The 15,970-nt window shown below is 33.2% G+C and overlaps 3 long non-coding RNA genes across 3 annotated transcripts; all 3 read right to left on the bottom strand.

The window, feature by feature from the left end:
* Positions 1–665: 665 nt before the first annotated feature.
* Positions 666–4,299, bottom strand: LOC143043461 (uncharacterized). Its single transcript, XR_012968408.1, has 3 exons — positions 4,144–4,299; positions 3,201–3,446; positions 666–987 (listed from the first exon to the last, which is right to left on the bottom strand). It is a non-coding gene; the product is annotated as an uncharacterized LOC143043461 (long non-coding RNA).
* A 3,771-nt stretch (positions 4,300–8,070) lies between these two features.
* Positions 8,071–10,194, bottom strand: LOC143043460 (uncharacterized). The gene is made up of 3 exons (XR_012968407.1): positions 10,069–10,194; positions 9,299–9,529; positions 8,071–8,469 (listed from the first exon to the last, which is right to left on the bottom strand). It is a non-coding gene; the product is annotated as an uncharacterized LOC143043460 (long non-coding RNA).
* Positions 10,195–13,156: 2,962 nt separating this feature from the next.
* LOC143042386 (uncharacterized) lies at positions 13,157–15,573 on the bottom strand. The gene is made up of 3 exons (XR_012967963.1): positions 15,435–15,573; positions 14,367–14,585; positions 13,157–13,653 (listed from the first exon to the last, which is right to left on the bottom strand). It is a non-coding gene; the product is annotated as an uncharacterized LOC143042386 (long non-coding RNA).
* Positions 15,574–15,970: the final 397 nt, after the last annotated feature.

Genomic DNA, 15,970 nt, shown 5'->3' with positions numbered 1-15,970 from the left:
CGTACGGTGACCTATAACTTCTACGTCAGTTGGTCCCTAGTGAAAAGTTGTCACATCAAAATTCATACCGAATCTTCTTATTCTATATAATGTATCTTTTTTTTAGTTCTTTCCGTCCGTCTCGAATGTTTACCAAAGCTCCTTTTTTTAATTACGAAGATGTCAGTATCAAAAGGTAACCATAGTTTGGTCCCTAGTGAAATTTGGTCCCTAGTGAAGTTTGGTCCCTCATTGAAATACATTTGTTCTCATCTTTAATGATTTCAAACTTTACATCATTTATTATCGAAATCGTAAAAGTGATTCTACTATTAAACAATGGACTTCAAAAACGTAATACATAGGTAGAAGCTGACTGGATTTTTGTTTTAAAGTATTTTATTTTCCCTCTTGTAAATTTCGCCCCTCTTTTATGGCATTCTATACATGTTTCTCCGATCATACAGACATGTTTTCCATATAAAACATATACTCAAAATTAGACTTTATCTTCAGAAATCGCGGCGGAGACACACAAACTACTAATATAACAGATTCATTGTACCAATTGTAAAAGTTTCTGAATGATATACCAGAACACAATTTCTAGGAAATTCAATAGGTTTGACCCCCATCATGTCAATACACATCAGATAAACACAATGTTCCGATAGGCATAAAATAATCAAAATACCACTGTTTTTTTGCTTCTTTTTTAATGTTAAGAAATGCTGCATATCTACTCTATGAATAGTCCAATTAGTTTCAGCTTTAATGTAAGCAGCATCAATACTACAGGTGAATAACACATTGTACTACTTCTACTTATACATAATTTTCCATTGTTTATATCTCCTATTTGTATTTGGAATAGTTCAATTCCTTTTCCAAACTTTTTTTCAAGTACGATTTTCTGGTCATTTAACATATTCTTTTCTGTATAACATCCCTCTTCAATGTTTTTATCCACTGCAAAACAACCTCTAGCTGTCAGTGTCGCTTTGATATCTTCAATTGATGGATAATAAATGATCATTTAGTGGAAAATGTACATCTTATTAGGTCTTTCCACCTTTCCATGGAAAGACCTATTGATTTTGTTCTGATTATTTGTTTTTCTTCCGCCTAATTTGTTTTCTTGCATGGTATTGTTGTTTCATAAGATGTCGCTTAGATTTAGAATATGATATCGTATAGAAGAGGGACGAAAGATACCAAAGGGACAGTCAAACTCATAATCTAAAACAAACTGACAACGCCATGGCTAAAAATGAAAAAAGACAAACAAACAACAGCACACACGACACAACATAGAAAACTAAAGAATAAACAACACGAACCCCACCAAAAAACTAGGGGTGATCTCAGGTGCTCCGGAAGGGTAAGCAGATCCTGCTCCACATGCGGCACCCGTCGTGTTACTTATGTGATAACAAATCCGGTAAATAGTCTAATTCGGTAGGTCATATAGTTTATACGCTTTTAAAATTGACAACCGCGTAACCAAATACTTTACGTTGTAAGAGTTATCTCCCCAAACACTGTTTTTCTTGTGACCACTACACCTCCGCAACCGTAAAAGATTACGACAAATTTATTCTATCAAATTGCTTGTTACATCTTCAGGATAAGGATTTTTATTTTGACCGATTCGGAGACTCCATATGAAAGTTATTCCCCCTTTTTGTACTTTATATAAGTGATGTGTGTTTATAACAGGTAAACCATAAGTGATATAGGCCTAGGGTCTTTGGATTTAGGGTCCTTAGTGCAAAAAAATGAAAATTAGGTCAAGATCAAAGGTCAAGGTCATATTCTAAAATTTGATTTTGGCTTATTTTCACTTATTTTCAAAAACCGTAAAAGATATCGAAAAATTATTTTTACAAAATTGTTAGTTGCGACTTATACATTTTGGTTGAAAGGGTGCGTAGACAATAAATAGGAGTATTCGCCCCATCTAATATTTAGAATTATGCGTAAAGTGATATAACTCATTAACCATACATATTAAAGACCTAGGGTCTTTTGATTTGATGTCCTTGATTTGTGACCTTGAAATTTAGGTCAAGGTCATAGTTCTATATGTTTGACCTTTGATTTAAAATTCATATTTATACATCATTAGGAACTGACATTTTAAACAGACTTTTAATATTTTGATATCAAAATAGATCTTTACTGGTGGAAAGACCTTCAGTTGTTTTCATAATTCTTTGCGTGATGAAGGTTAATCCAGGAAAGCGCATAGAATGCATAAAATGCTTAACGTGTTTTTTTTTCGTATGACCTGATGTTGCTCGGTATTCGTTTATTCAACTTTCTGTTACTTTGCTATGATCAAAATAAGAATTCCTGATGATGGAAGGGGACGTGAATGGCTGCATGCAACTTTTATGGTGCATTTTCATGTTTTGTACCCTGGTATTTGCCGTATTCTATATAATGTGTACTTTCTCGGAAATGGGCGTAAATGTTTTTTTGGCTGCTGGATCCAATAATGGTCACGTTTACCAAATATATTCTGGCCTTTCACTTTTACACTTTTATCAATTATTTCTGTGTGTTTTGTTCACATATTATTACCAATATAATGATATTCTATGTTTATGCCTTACAAGTGAGAGGTTTAACTAGTTATAAAACCAGATTTAATACATCGCTGTCTACGAGGAAATACTTGCACCAAGCCAATAATATGACAATTATATTCTATTTGCTTAATGTATTTGAGTTTTTGACTTGACCATTTCATCATTTAGGACCTTCCATTTTGTTTTTCCTTTCGAAATCATTATATTTATTATTCTACTTTGTCATTTGACTCATTACTTATCCTATTCAATTACAATTTCAAATTAAGGCAACAGTAGTATACCGTTGTTCAAAAGTCATAAATCGATTGAGAGAAAATAAATCAGGGTTGCAAATTTAAATTGAAATAAACGCATCAACTATAAGCATGATAAGAGGAAAACAACAGAAATACCGAAGTGCAACAAAAAGAAAAAAAAAACGACAATGCAACACACACAGAAACAAACAATAACATAACAACTGCCATTTTCCTGACTTGGTACAGGACATTCAAAGAAAAAAAGGTGGGTTGAACATGGTTTTGCGGCTAGTCAACCTCAAGCTTTTAAGGCAATGTTTAATATAAAAATAACAACACTAGACAAGACTCAAAGCAAAAATGAAAGAAACTGTTATTTCAATACCTAAGTCAGTTGTTAAGTGAGTCAAGTTGATAGTCCCAGTTAAAGTTCCACACTTATTCATCCTGTTGTTAGGGGGGTTATCTTCGCATGGACCAATTGTTATACTTCCTGATTTAGAACCAGACGTCGCATTTGCACATTTTAGCGTGTTAATGTCTTTCTCCAAAGTTTTTATGTATGACTGAAATGTTGGAGGAACGCTTGTTGAAACAAACGTACCATCTATGCACTGCAAGCATTCTGTAGCTGAAAGAATATAAGACAAGCCGCTTTATGAACAGTTCTAAAACATTTGTTAATGACGAAGTCTGGTCTTATGTCGTACTATTATCATATTTGGGAATGTTTCTTTGGGAAGTGTACCACTAAGAATTGTAAAGAGAGAAAAAAAAGATAGAAAGAAATTGAAATGTCATCAACCGATAGATACTTTTTACATTAAAGAAAGTTTTAATCATAAGTACATTTTTATAGAACCGAAATTATTGAAAAGTGCGAGGTTGTTGTCATTTCCGCATAGCCACTTTTGAATATAAATTTGAATAATGTTTTTTTTTTTCAAAATTAAAAGTTCATCAGGACTGCTATCGTATCAGTAACATTAATAAATATTTTAAGAAAGCATGTTAGTTGTATCTAGAACAACCTTCATTTTTGTTCATGACAGGCTAATATAACAGCTGTTTTGATTGGTTCAATCCAATAGAACAATATTAATCAAATTAAAGGCATCGGTTGAGTAGAATTAACTACATGTAACTTCTTTAATATTTTAAAATTACTTTTAAAAGTCGAATGCTCACTATTAATTTGCTTTATAGTTTGAAACTTTTGACCTAGATTCCGATTCCGATTAAATCGGTTGAGGAATTGGTTTATATTGATACGTTTTTTAATTTTATTCTGTGTTTTATTTACATTTCTTTTTTCACATCAGACTTACTTCCTGCCGTCTTTAAAGTCAACATCCAAAATAATATTGCACAAATAAATATAGACATCGTTTTATCCAACCTCATCTAACTTGATGTATTTCACACTCATGTTTATTTTCGAACTGTAAAACTCAATATCCGTAACTGTCTGGGAACATAAATGCCACTTTTAGTTGAATTGTTTTTTTTTCAAGAAGGAAGTATACAGTTTACATTTTGAAGGATATGAAGTATATCATTCTATATAGTTATTGCGTTATTATAATACTTATTTGTTGGTTGTCTTTCATTTTTGCTTTGTGCTTTGTCTATATGCCTTTTTATGTTTCTTTGTTACATATATGACGTGGCTCTATACTTATTCATCCCATCATTGTGCTATTGTACTATGGTAAATTTTTCTATTCTTGTCTTTAAATTTTGCTAATATGCTTGGTCTGTCTGACATTTTGTGCTTCTTGGTTATATATATATATGTATATTTTTAGTGATTGTAACACAATGTTGACTGCTGTATATTTGACATTTTTATGTCTGTTTGTTTGTTCACGCATGGTTGTCAATGCAATTGCATATGATGCAACTGTTATATAAGTGAGAGGTTTAGCGAGCTATAAAACCAGGTTCAATCCAACATTTTTCTACACAAGAAAATAGCTGTACAAAGTCAGAAATATGACAGTTGTTATACATTCGGTTGCTGTGTTTGAGATTTTGCCATCTGACATGGGATTTTGCGGTTTGAATTCAGTTCAGTATTTTTATGATTTTACTTTTTCTTCTAATTTCTATTTGTTAAGACTGTAGGACCACTTTTTGAAGACATCAGTAATTAGTTTAGGCTGCTGGATCCCAATCATTGTCAATTTCACCTATTATAGATATAAGAAAATGTGGTATGAATGTCAATGAGACAACTCTCCATACAAGTCACAATTGTAAAAGTAATCCATAATAGGTCAAAGTACGGTCTTTGACACGGAGCCATTGCTCTCTTCGAACACCATTCAATCACATCAACAATCGACAACCACTGAATATATACTGACATTTTGTTGAGTTTTTGTACCAAATCATGTTTGATCCTCATACAACTACTATTCGTGTTTACATTCTTCTTTCTGTTTAGAAAAATTCAACAATGCGTTTCTAAAGTTGGTCAGTATATGTCTATTTTGGTTGCTAACCCAATTATGTCAATTAAACGGACATATGAACAACTTGCAAGTGGTAGGTTTAGCTGGCTATAAAACTTTGTTCACCATTTTCAACGGGGGATGGCTGTGCCGGGTCGGCAGTATGGCAGTTTTTCACTTCTGTTTTTTTGATATCGTTTGACTTTGTTGGTTTTTATAGATGCCCTTTTGAATTTGCCTTGGAGTTCGGTATTTTTGTTTTACTTTTTTAGCACAATAATATAAGCATTACTTGATGAATTGAAATACGTTGTTTTGTTTTATTTTGTCAGGTTTCAGGGGCGGATGCAGGAATTTTCGAAAGGGGGGGGTGCTAACCCAGGGCAAAGGGGGGGGGGTGCAGGGGGGGTGCAAAACATATGTCCCGATACAAATGCATTGATCGGCAAAAATAAAGGGGGGTGCGCACCCCCGGAACCCCCCCCCTTGGATCCGCCACTGGGTTTGTTGACATTTTAACTTTACTTTTTTTTTTAGATTATAATCTCGAAAGAATACGAGGGCTGTTAATAGCCAACTAGGCACATTTTGCATTGAAATAAGACTTTTTTTATATTAATTTCCGTATTTTTGTCTTTCGTTTTTGCTAATAACCTTTGTATATATGCATATTTGATTTTATTTGTTGAAATTTTTTTTTGTTTTTTAAAGTGATTAAGATGTTAACTGCTGTAACCCAAGTATGTCTGTTTGTTTTGTTCACACATTATGGTAAGTATATTGGAATTCTAATCGACTGTCAAACAAATGAGAGGTTCAGCTAGCTATAAAACCAGGTTTTACCCACCATTTTATACACAAAACAATTCTGTACTAAGTCAGAACAATGACAGTTGTTATCTTTTCGTTTGATGCTTTTTAGCTTTTGATTTTGCTATTTGATTCAGGTTTTTCTTTTCTGAATTATCCTTAGATTTCGATATTTTTATTATTTCACTTTTTATACGACTGTTTCTGCAACTTATTTATATTCTTTTTTTGTATAATATTAATTTATGGCACCATATCGGATGTTCAGGGTTATTGATATCCGCCAGGATTACGTGCGATGCAATATCCTATATTGCGGTATTAAGTCAAAATGATTCTTTTTAACCAAAAGCGTCGGGTAAAGTTTTTTGCTCGCCGAACGCACGTTTCTTAACAACGTCAATGTGCGCTATGTCTAGGATAATATCAACAGCTGCTAACAACAGACTCGTGGTCATATCACAATGCCTTAAAGGAACTTGATTTTACTAATGAAATTGTCTCCCCCGAAAATATAAAATTGCATGATACAAAACAGTACATTAAAAATTGTATTTACCCTTATGTATGTACAGGTAGATTTCTCCGATTGTCTGAGCACCCCTTAAGGGGTGCGAAGAAGATGTTTCACTAATATATTTACAACAATATTAACAACCATAATTCCTACACAGGGAGTACAGGGAGTGCTAGAACACCGGAAGCCTGTTATGGTGGCTTAAGCCGAAATTCTTACAGAGAACCAACTAGAGATTAGCCAGAAATAGAACATAATTTGATTGATCTCCAGGTCAAAGACGGGGACAACTTTGACCAACCAAGGCCTCAAAATCTTTTTTTTAACAATTCTTTCTCTATGTAAAAAGTAGCGATGTCAAAAGATCGTTTACTAAAAACTGTTAACATCTCTATCCGAGAACATTTATGTAGATTTTTTTTTAGCTAAACATATCCTGACATTTCTACCCTGTAACAGTTTTCGAATGCTCTATCCCTTGAATATGTTTAAACAGATTTTTTGAAAGGTTATTGCTTATTTGTTTATTTTCAGGGAACATTTTATCCGTATACATTGTAGTTTCCAACAAAATATTCACAGATATCGTTTTCACTTAATATAGTTTTGTTCGTCTTCTGAACTTGCTATCATTTTTAATATCGGGTTTTGTTATGTGGTTTTTAAATATTTTAAGCCATGTTATAATTTTCGTTTAACATAGTTTTCATGCTAGTTATTCGATACTGGCATGAAATAAACCCATCATAGATACCAGGACTAAATTTAGTATATACGCCAGACGCGCGTTTCTATGTTAAACGAAAACCATGTTAAACGAAAATTATTACAATCCTCATAGATACCAGGATTGACATTTTGTACTTCGCCAGAGACACGTTTTGTCTACAAAAGCGTCACTGATAAAGCGTCACCAGTGACGCTCGCAGTGGACGCTCGAATAAAAAAGTTAAAAAGACCAAACAAAGTTCGAAGTTGAAGAGCATTGGACAATACACTCCTACAATTGTTGCCAAATATAGCTAGGGTAATAAATTCCTGAGGTAGAAAAGCCGGAGTGTTTCAAACATGGAAAGTTTTTGGAACAGTTAATTTATAATTATGACCATATCAATGATAACTCATCATAACACAGAAGGACTGACTACTGGGCTGTTGATTTCCGGAATGCTTAACATCTCGTGTTTCAAAATATTACACCCGTTATGTTGCTCTCGAGAGTACCCATACGGTGGTATTTTAGTTATACTCGAGGAAAAGATGATATATATAATAGTGGTTACGATGGTCCCCCAAATAATGATGGCGTTCGTAACACATTCCGAAGAAAAACCTAGCCTTGAATGTTTTGAGCCCTCTAAGCAACAGCTCTGTTGTTAGCAACGTAACCGATAATATGCATGATCTAAATAATTTTCTAATCAGTCAAAATTTATTGACACATACAAAAGGAAGAACACAACAAACACCAATGCGATTTAAAATGTTTTATTTTAACATCACTGAATTTAAACCATTTTAGTACTATTGAAGTTCACAAAACTCACTGAAGATGAAAATCACAAAAACTAATATTGAACAATATTCAAATTTTAACATTGCTGACATATTTTTGCTTTCTTCGGTAGCTAAAATCGATTTGTTTGTAGCCTTCTCAAGACGCCTAGTAGTAGATGACGGATTTGTACAAAACTGGCCGTTAGTGACATTGACTACTTGAAGTTTTAGATCTTCTATTTTTTTTACTTTTACTAAGAATTTTTCTAGGTTTGCTTTCTGCCCATTTAAGATCATCGGATCTCTGTAACATCCAGTCTTTGTGCTTTTATCCACATCAAAACATCCTTTTGCTGTAATCTCTGTCAGTATATCTGTAATTATCAATACTTGATAAGTTAGTTATGATTAAAATATAATTGAAATTCATATATATGTGAAAACAAGGCTTTTTCAAATGAGCGTCAAAAGTTGTCCTGAATTTGTAGATGGAGGTGTCGAATATTATATATCTTGTAGGCTGTTTTATTGAACATATTTTCCTCTTTTTAAAGTTCAACGAATGGAAAACAATTTGTTCACTAGTTTTTGATACTATTAATTTTTTAGTGGTGTGTCTTTGTTCTTTATTTTATTTTTCGTTTTGAGCAACATAAAACAGTAAACAAACAAAAATGTCGAACTCCAAGGAAATTCTATACGAACAGTCCCTATCTAAACCTAAACCTCGCAATTTATGTTTTCCTATCGCTGCGTCTAATTAGCCATGTAATCATTCATTTTCGGATACACACTTCTTTAATTACTTTCATTAAGACAGTCAATGTAGAACAATGATGAAAAGGTACAACTCGAGTAATATGCACTAACAATTAGATAAAATTCAAAAGCATATATGAAACTAAAATAGCATTTCCCGAAAGAAGTGAGCCAACTCAATATTGTTTATGAAAACTGATGCATTCGGTTCAAAGGTGAATGAAGTTTTTGTATTGTTAAAATACAATCCTTTAATTTGTTTTTAGTTCAACTGTCTTTTTGATTTTTGTTTGCTTCATTGGTGTCGTTTTAGCTGATTTGGAATTATAATTTCTCGTTTGGTCAAGTAAGTTTGGTATGTTTCAACTTCAAAGTTCATGGCTAACAGTACTGTACACAAAGGGACACACGAACAACATGAACAAATAGCTATTGGATACTTACTGAGTTGAAAGGAAGGTTGATACAAGATAATGGTCCCGTTGAATATCCCACATCTTTGTACTCTGTGGCTACCAAGGACTGTTTCGCATGGCATGAATGTTGAATTTCTTTGATTGGTTGCATTGAAACACGTGTTAAGGTCATTTATTTCTTTACCAACTGACTGGAAACCGGTGTCATCACCATAGATATTAGCTTGTATTACATCTATGCAATCCAAGCAATCAAGACCTTGGGGAAAAACATATTTGATAAGAATAATAAATTTTAAGATTTTTTTTTAAAAAGTAGTTTTTGTTATACTTATGCTTATACAATGAATGACGGAAGAACGATAACATGTATTTGGTATATAAAAAGATAAAGGCACGTACGTGTCGTGCAAGCGCAATATTCTAAAGAATTAAGATATGAACGCAAAATGGTGTTCGATCAAACACTCGCTGTATTGAAGACCTATTAGTGGCCTGTTCTTTGGTCGGGTTGTTATCTGTTAGACACATCCCCCATTTCCATTCCCAATTGACCCAAAATGCAATCAGCATAACGAGTCAAGTGTATCTATTGTATTTTCATAAACTTATTTGCGTAATTCAACATATACCAAAACAACATTTAAAACACAGTATAGAAACATGTACTATCAACATAATGTTGGCAATATATCAACTATACTACTGCTGTGTTTTAATTCTAAGAACATCAGATACTATCAGCAGTTAGTAGTTATTATCAAAGCAATGTGATCTTAATATATTGAAAAAGCTTACCTTCTGTCGAGTGCAAAACCTGAGGCATGCTTATCAACAACAAAATTAGCACATGCATCATTTATATTGCAAACAACTTTAGCAGGAAAATTTATTTTACATTTTATATACTCAATAACAATTTCATGTGACTGATCTGGAACCATCTGGTACTGATATTAAAAAAAACAAGGAAGTACTTAGGAAGTAATTCTTTTTTCATTTCACATTTGATTTTTTTTAATCATGTATTTATTGATAGATCCAATTAGACAAATAAGGGGCGAAAGATACCAGAGGAACAGTCAAACTCATAGATGGAAAATAAACTGACAACGTCATTGCTAAAAAAGAAAAACACAAACAGACAAGTAAAATTAAACAAAACACAACATAGAAAACTACATACGAAGTTACTCGAACTCCACTAAAAATGGGGAGGGGGGTGATCTCAGGTGCTCCGGAAGGGTAAGCAGATCCTGTTTCACATGTGGCACCTATCGTGTTGCTCATGTTATAATAAACCCGGTAAGTAGTCTAATAAGGCTATTCACATTCATGAAAAGGGAACGGGATTGTAGTTACAACATAAGGAACGTATTCGATATCTTTTGTGAAACGGTTATTCCATAACGGTCAACCAACTCGTGATGGCGTCCGTAAAAATTACGGAGGGATGATTTCAACTTCACCATTTGGAATTCTTGATTGATAAGCTTCCTTGTGAGCAGCAACCCTCTATCAAGAAAATCATGATAGGAAATGCAAGCACGGGAATATCGTATCAATTGGGAGATATATACTCCGTATGCAGGCAACTTTCCATCAGATGGAGTCTTATCGACATCTTTTCTTTGGGGGTCTCGTAGTATCGTGCATGTGGTTGCCGCGAGTGCGGTAGGTAGAAAAAAGGTTTAAGGCGGATAAAACGAGTTTTGAAATTTTGTATCTGCTTTTTCTCCTCTCAGTACACTAATTTTGTATCTACATGTCTTCTTGACGTTATACAGAACTCCCGTCTATATAAATGTAGTGAATATTAAAAAATAAGGACACCCTTAAAGCCTTCAACAATGAACAGAAAGTTCAAAAGACCCCGACATGCCAAAATATGACACAATTTAAATGTGAAAACTTACGGCCTTATTAAAAACAAAATAATACGGGTAAAACAAAAACGTGTTTCCTACAAAAGTCGATAAGCCTTTGTGGCAATCGCGATCTTAGTATGATTGTCTGGTTCCTTTCCTTTTTGTATTACATTTTAACCAAACAAATTGTGAATGCATTAACTGGTAAATCATAAAAACAAATTTCTAAAAACATGGAAAAAGATAACTGATAGATTATTCCATATTTTGAGGCAAGTTTTCTCCCTTTCGTTGAGCAGAAGAATGTCCATTCAGGACCTTCTAATGATTTCATTGAAAACCGCACCATTCACAGTTTTGATTTTAGGCTGATCAAATGCTCTCCGAAAAACGTTACCTGAGTTAACACCGACGTAAGTGAGTGGTGTTAACATAACCTAGAGGGTATAATTATCCACAAAAAATAATCAATTTTAAATTCATTTAAAGAATTTGAGAAAAGTGGGTCGTTCCCGACATCACAATCACCGAGGTTTTATTAATTTTGAAATTGATATAAGAATTTATCCCCGTTTTTCATTGTTTTCAACAAGCGGTCTATTTGTACAAAGGGTCACTGATACATTATCACGCAATGGCTTTCTGTACCTACATTGTCGTTGACGGAGAGAGACGAGGTGCCTTTAGTGTGTATTTACTTACGTATTTGGCTTTTTGGCTTTTTTGTTTTCGATCGTCACTGATTAGTCTTTTGTAGAATACACGCGCCTCTGGCGAACATACTTAAAATCCTTGTAATTATTATAAGTTTGTTTAGTGGATAGTACACTAAACTTGAAAACCCTGTTTTTGTTTTGTTGATAATTTATTCTTTTCGTGCATTAACAAAGGTACAACTTTTCTAAATCAGAATTCAAATTATCTTCACAAGCCAAGCTTGGAAGTGGTAACACATTGTCGTTAGCCATTTAAACCAAATACACCTGTACAGTTGATGAAAACAAAGATACCGAAACATTACCGTATAATATGGAAATGAAATATCCATACGGACATGAAATATCTAACATTCTGATTTATAGAAATCTTTTAATAATTCTCTAGAACGTTTGCAGTAAATTATATATTTACATGTACAAGTTTGGTCAATATTTCAGAGAAGGTAGGTTGGCCGTATTTATGTGAGTATTTGAGCTTTTTGTTCCCTGACCACTTGCATTGGTACTTTTACAATGTTTGTCATGCCTAACCTTCGATAGTAGAGGAGCATTATGTTTTCTGGTCTGTGCGTCCGTTCGTTCGTCAGTCCTTCCATCCGTTTGTCCCGCTTCAGGTTAAAGTTTTTGGTAACGGTAGTTTTGGATGAAATTGAAGTCCAATCAACTTGAAACTCAATACACATGTGGCCTATGATATGATCTTTCAAATTGCAATGCCTAATAAGTGTTTAGACCCTAAACGGTTCACTGAACATAGAAAATGATAGTGCAAATTTCAGGTTAAAGTTTTTGGTCAAGGTAGTTTTTGATGAAGTTGAAGTCAAATCAACTTGAAACTTAGTATACATGTTCCCTGTGATATGATCTTTCTAATTGTAATGCTCAATTAGAGTTTTAACACAATTTCAATGTCCAAGATAGAAAATGATAGTGCGAGTGGGGCATCCTTGTACTATGGACACATTCTTGTTATATGAGCTATATATCGAAACTTATGAAATATTCGTATGTATATAGTTAGGTACCTCATCTTCATGACATATTTTTATGTATGCCATTTCGTACCTCATGGAATATTTATATGCATACCATTTCGTACCTTGTGAATTAGTCATTTGAATGCCATTTCGTAATTTATGGAATATCTGTTCGGAAGCATTTTCGTACCTTATGGAATAGTAAAAGTGGTTTTTATGTGTAACATCACGTATCTCACGGAAGATTAACATATATTTATATTTAGTACAACATTTCTCAAATTGAAAAAGCTATTCAAATAAACAGTGCAAAAACATAAAAACGGGTTTTCAGAAACTTTAATGTTGATACATTTTTTTTAATTTTTTTAATGTAGCCCAAACACAATCACACACTGATGCACCTAAAATACAAAAATATGCAATTTTTAAAATCTGAGTATTGTCAATACCAAATGCAACTTTTTTTTTGAAAATTGTATTTCTATAATACAGCAAAGTAGACAAATAGGGTTGACAATGTCAAAATCAATTTGAACCTAGATATAACGGACGTATTCTTGCCATATCCAGTAGATATTGGCGCCGATTTGTTCTGTACCTCTTCATTACCACTGGTTCCATAAGGCAGCCTTATAATACAAATTTGCCCTTTAGTGAAATTGCTTGTTTGCATGTTCAGAGTTCCTATTTTATTGTTAAGGAAGTTTACTAAGATTTCTCTATTCTCATTTAACATATTCAGATTTTTGGAACAACGAGCCTCGGTTCCATTTTCAACTTTTAAACATCCACTGATTGTAACTGTCGTAGGTATATCTGTAATTAAAATATGTAAAAGTTCGTTATAACTATTTTAGAGAGACCCATATTTATTATAATGTATGAGATATATGTGTAAGAACTATAGATGTGTTGGTATGAAAAGAATATGTTGTAAAATTTCAAATGACACAGCTCTCTCCACAAGAGACAAAAAAGAGACACAGAGATTAACAACTATAGGTCACCGTACGGCCTTCAACAATAAACAAATCCCATACCACATAGTGAGCTATAATAGTCTCCGAAATGACAAAATTCAAAAGAGAAAACTAACGGTCTAATTTATGTACAAAAAATGTTGCATGTTATATTCTACATCTTTAAAATGTTGACGAATATCCGCTCGACATGTTCAAAGGGTGGTTTTGTCGTCCCACATTCAAAATTTTGAATAATTTGTTAAGAGCACAACTGTTGAAATAATGAAATTATGGATGTACTTTGGTAAAATTAAAAGAAAAAATCAAGAATTCATTAGTCAAAAGTCAAAAAAGTATTAGTTAAGGAACAAAAGAAGCTATAAATATATATATAGGTCATGAATCTTCTTTTCAAGATATTTGACAAAATTGTGAGATCAAGGACAGAAGGAGTAAAGGTAAAAAGAAAAGAAACCGAAAGATGCCAATTCAAAACATTATTCCAGGAAAAAGAGAAAAGTTTTTTTTATAGAGTTGTAACTTTGCCTGTTCGATAAAAATACTTACCTACCCCGAAGTATGCTTGACTCAGAACTACATCCCCGTTGATTGTCCCACATTTGTTCTCTCTGTGTTCACATGAGAGGAGAGTGTTTGCGGTATTTTTGTTTACACATTCTCGATTACGTAAGGCAGAAATTTTGTCAATATAATTTTGGAAATGGTCTACATTATAAGCAGCACTGAGATCAGCTTTGATATCTACACACAGAGCGCATTGCATTCCTGAAAAACAAAAATAAAAACTTAGTTCATATCATATAAAATACTATGGAATCAAAATATTTAAACACGTGTTTGTATGTCTTTTTGTGGTTTTAATGTTAGTATTCAATGGTTTTGTCGATCTATTTTCGACTTACTCTTTTGGTGTTTTTTTTTGGTAACTTCCGTTTCCTGTTTACTTTGTGGCCTGAAATGACGAAACACATTAACAACTGTTTTCGGATATGAAACATAATTGGAGATTATTGGAGAAACATCTGAATAAAAAAACATATTTTTAAATAAGACGTTTATCGGTTGAAATATGGTCGATATGTTGGGACCAGGGCTTGTAGCATAAATCAGAGATAAACCAATACGACATACGCGCGTTTCGTCTACACGAGACTCAACAGTGACGCTCAGCTTGAAATAGTTAGAAAGCCAAACAAATACAAAGATGAAGAGCATTGGGGACACAAAATTCCCCAAAAATGTGTCAAAGACAGCTCAGGTAATTTATGCCTAGGATAAGAAAATCTTTAGTATTTCGAATAATTCATACTTTTGCAAACGGTAAATTTATAAAAATGACCATTTAACTGATATTCATGTCAACACCGAAGTGCTTACTACTGGGCTGGTGATACCATCGGGGACGAAACGTCCAACAGCAGTGGGGTAAATAATACCAAAAGTGTTTACCGAACAAATTTAAACATTCTATCGTGGATGCACATTATCAACACCATATGTTCATGGCAACTAATATATTATGCAACCAAATTTTACTTTTAAGTATATCAGATATTTAACAAGTATTGAATATGATAATTCAATCATCGGACTAATACATTTTTAAAAGCTTACCTGATGTTAGATGTAAAACCGAAGCCATGCTTACTATTAAGACAATTAGTTTAAACATCATTTCTGTTACAAACAGCTATAGACAGAACACTATAAATTATGGTTTGTATCCTTCAACAATGTAAAATGACTAATTCTGAATCATCTGATATATTTGTTTGGAATAATTCACAATTATTCGACTGCATATGAGAAGGAAGTACTTCAACAATAATAGATCAATACAAAGGATTTTAAACTCTCACTTCCTTTGTTTTTGCCGGTTTGGTCGAGGTCCAAAATTGCTTATTTTATGGTAATGTTCGGTTGGGGGAAAGGGGGTACATATGTACCTAATTTGTGAAATGTAAAACGCAACAGTTTTGACCATGTTCCATTAAATTTTACAGAAAGTCTGCACCCTATCAGTATGGCTTTGGAATCCCAGTATGTTCTTATCGGTCACTCGTTCCTTGCCATTGCATTTGTGAATCATCTAAGGTGACCGTATCCCATATTTTGTATATAATTGTTTTTATATTTTTTATTTTTATATT

Source organism: Mytilus galloprovincialis, chromosome 8 (genome assembly GCF_965363235.1).
Source record: "Mytilus galloprovincialis chromosome 8, xbMytGall1.hap1.1, whole genome shotgun sequence".
NCBI classification, from domain to species: Eukaryota; Metazoa; Mollusca; class Bivalvia; order Mytilida; family Mytilidae; genus Mytilus; species Mytilus galloprovincialis.
Note: the sequence above shows the minus strand (reverse complement) of the source record. Positions and strands in the feature narration are given on the sequence as shown.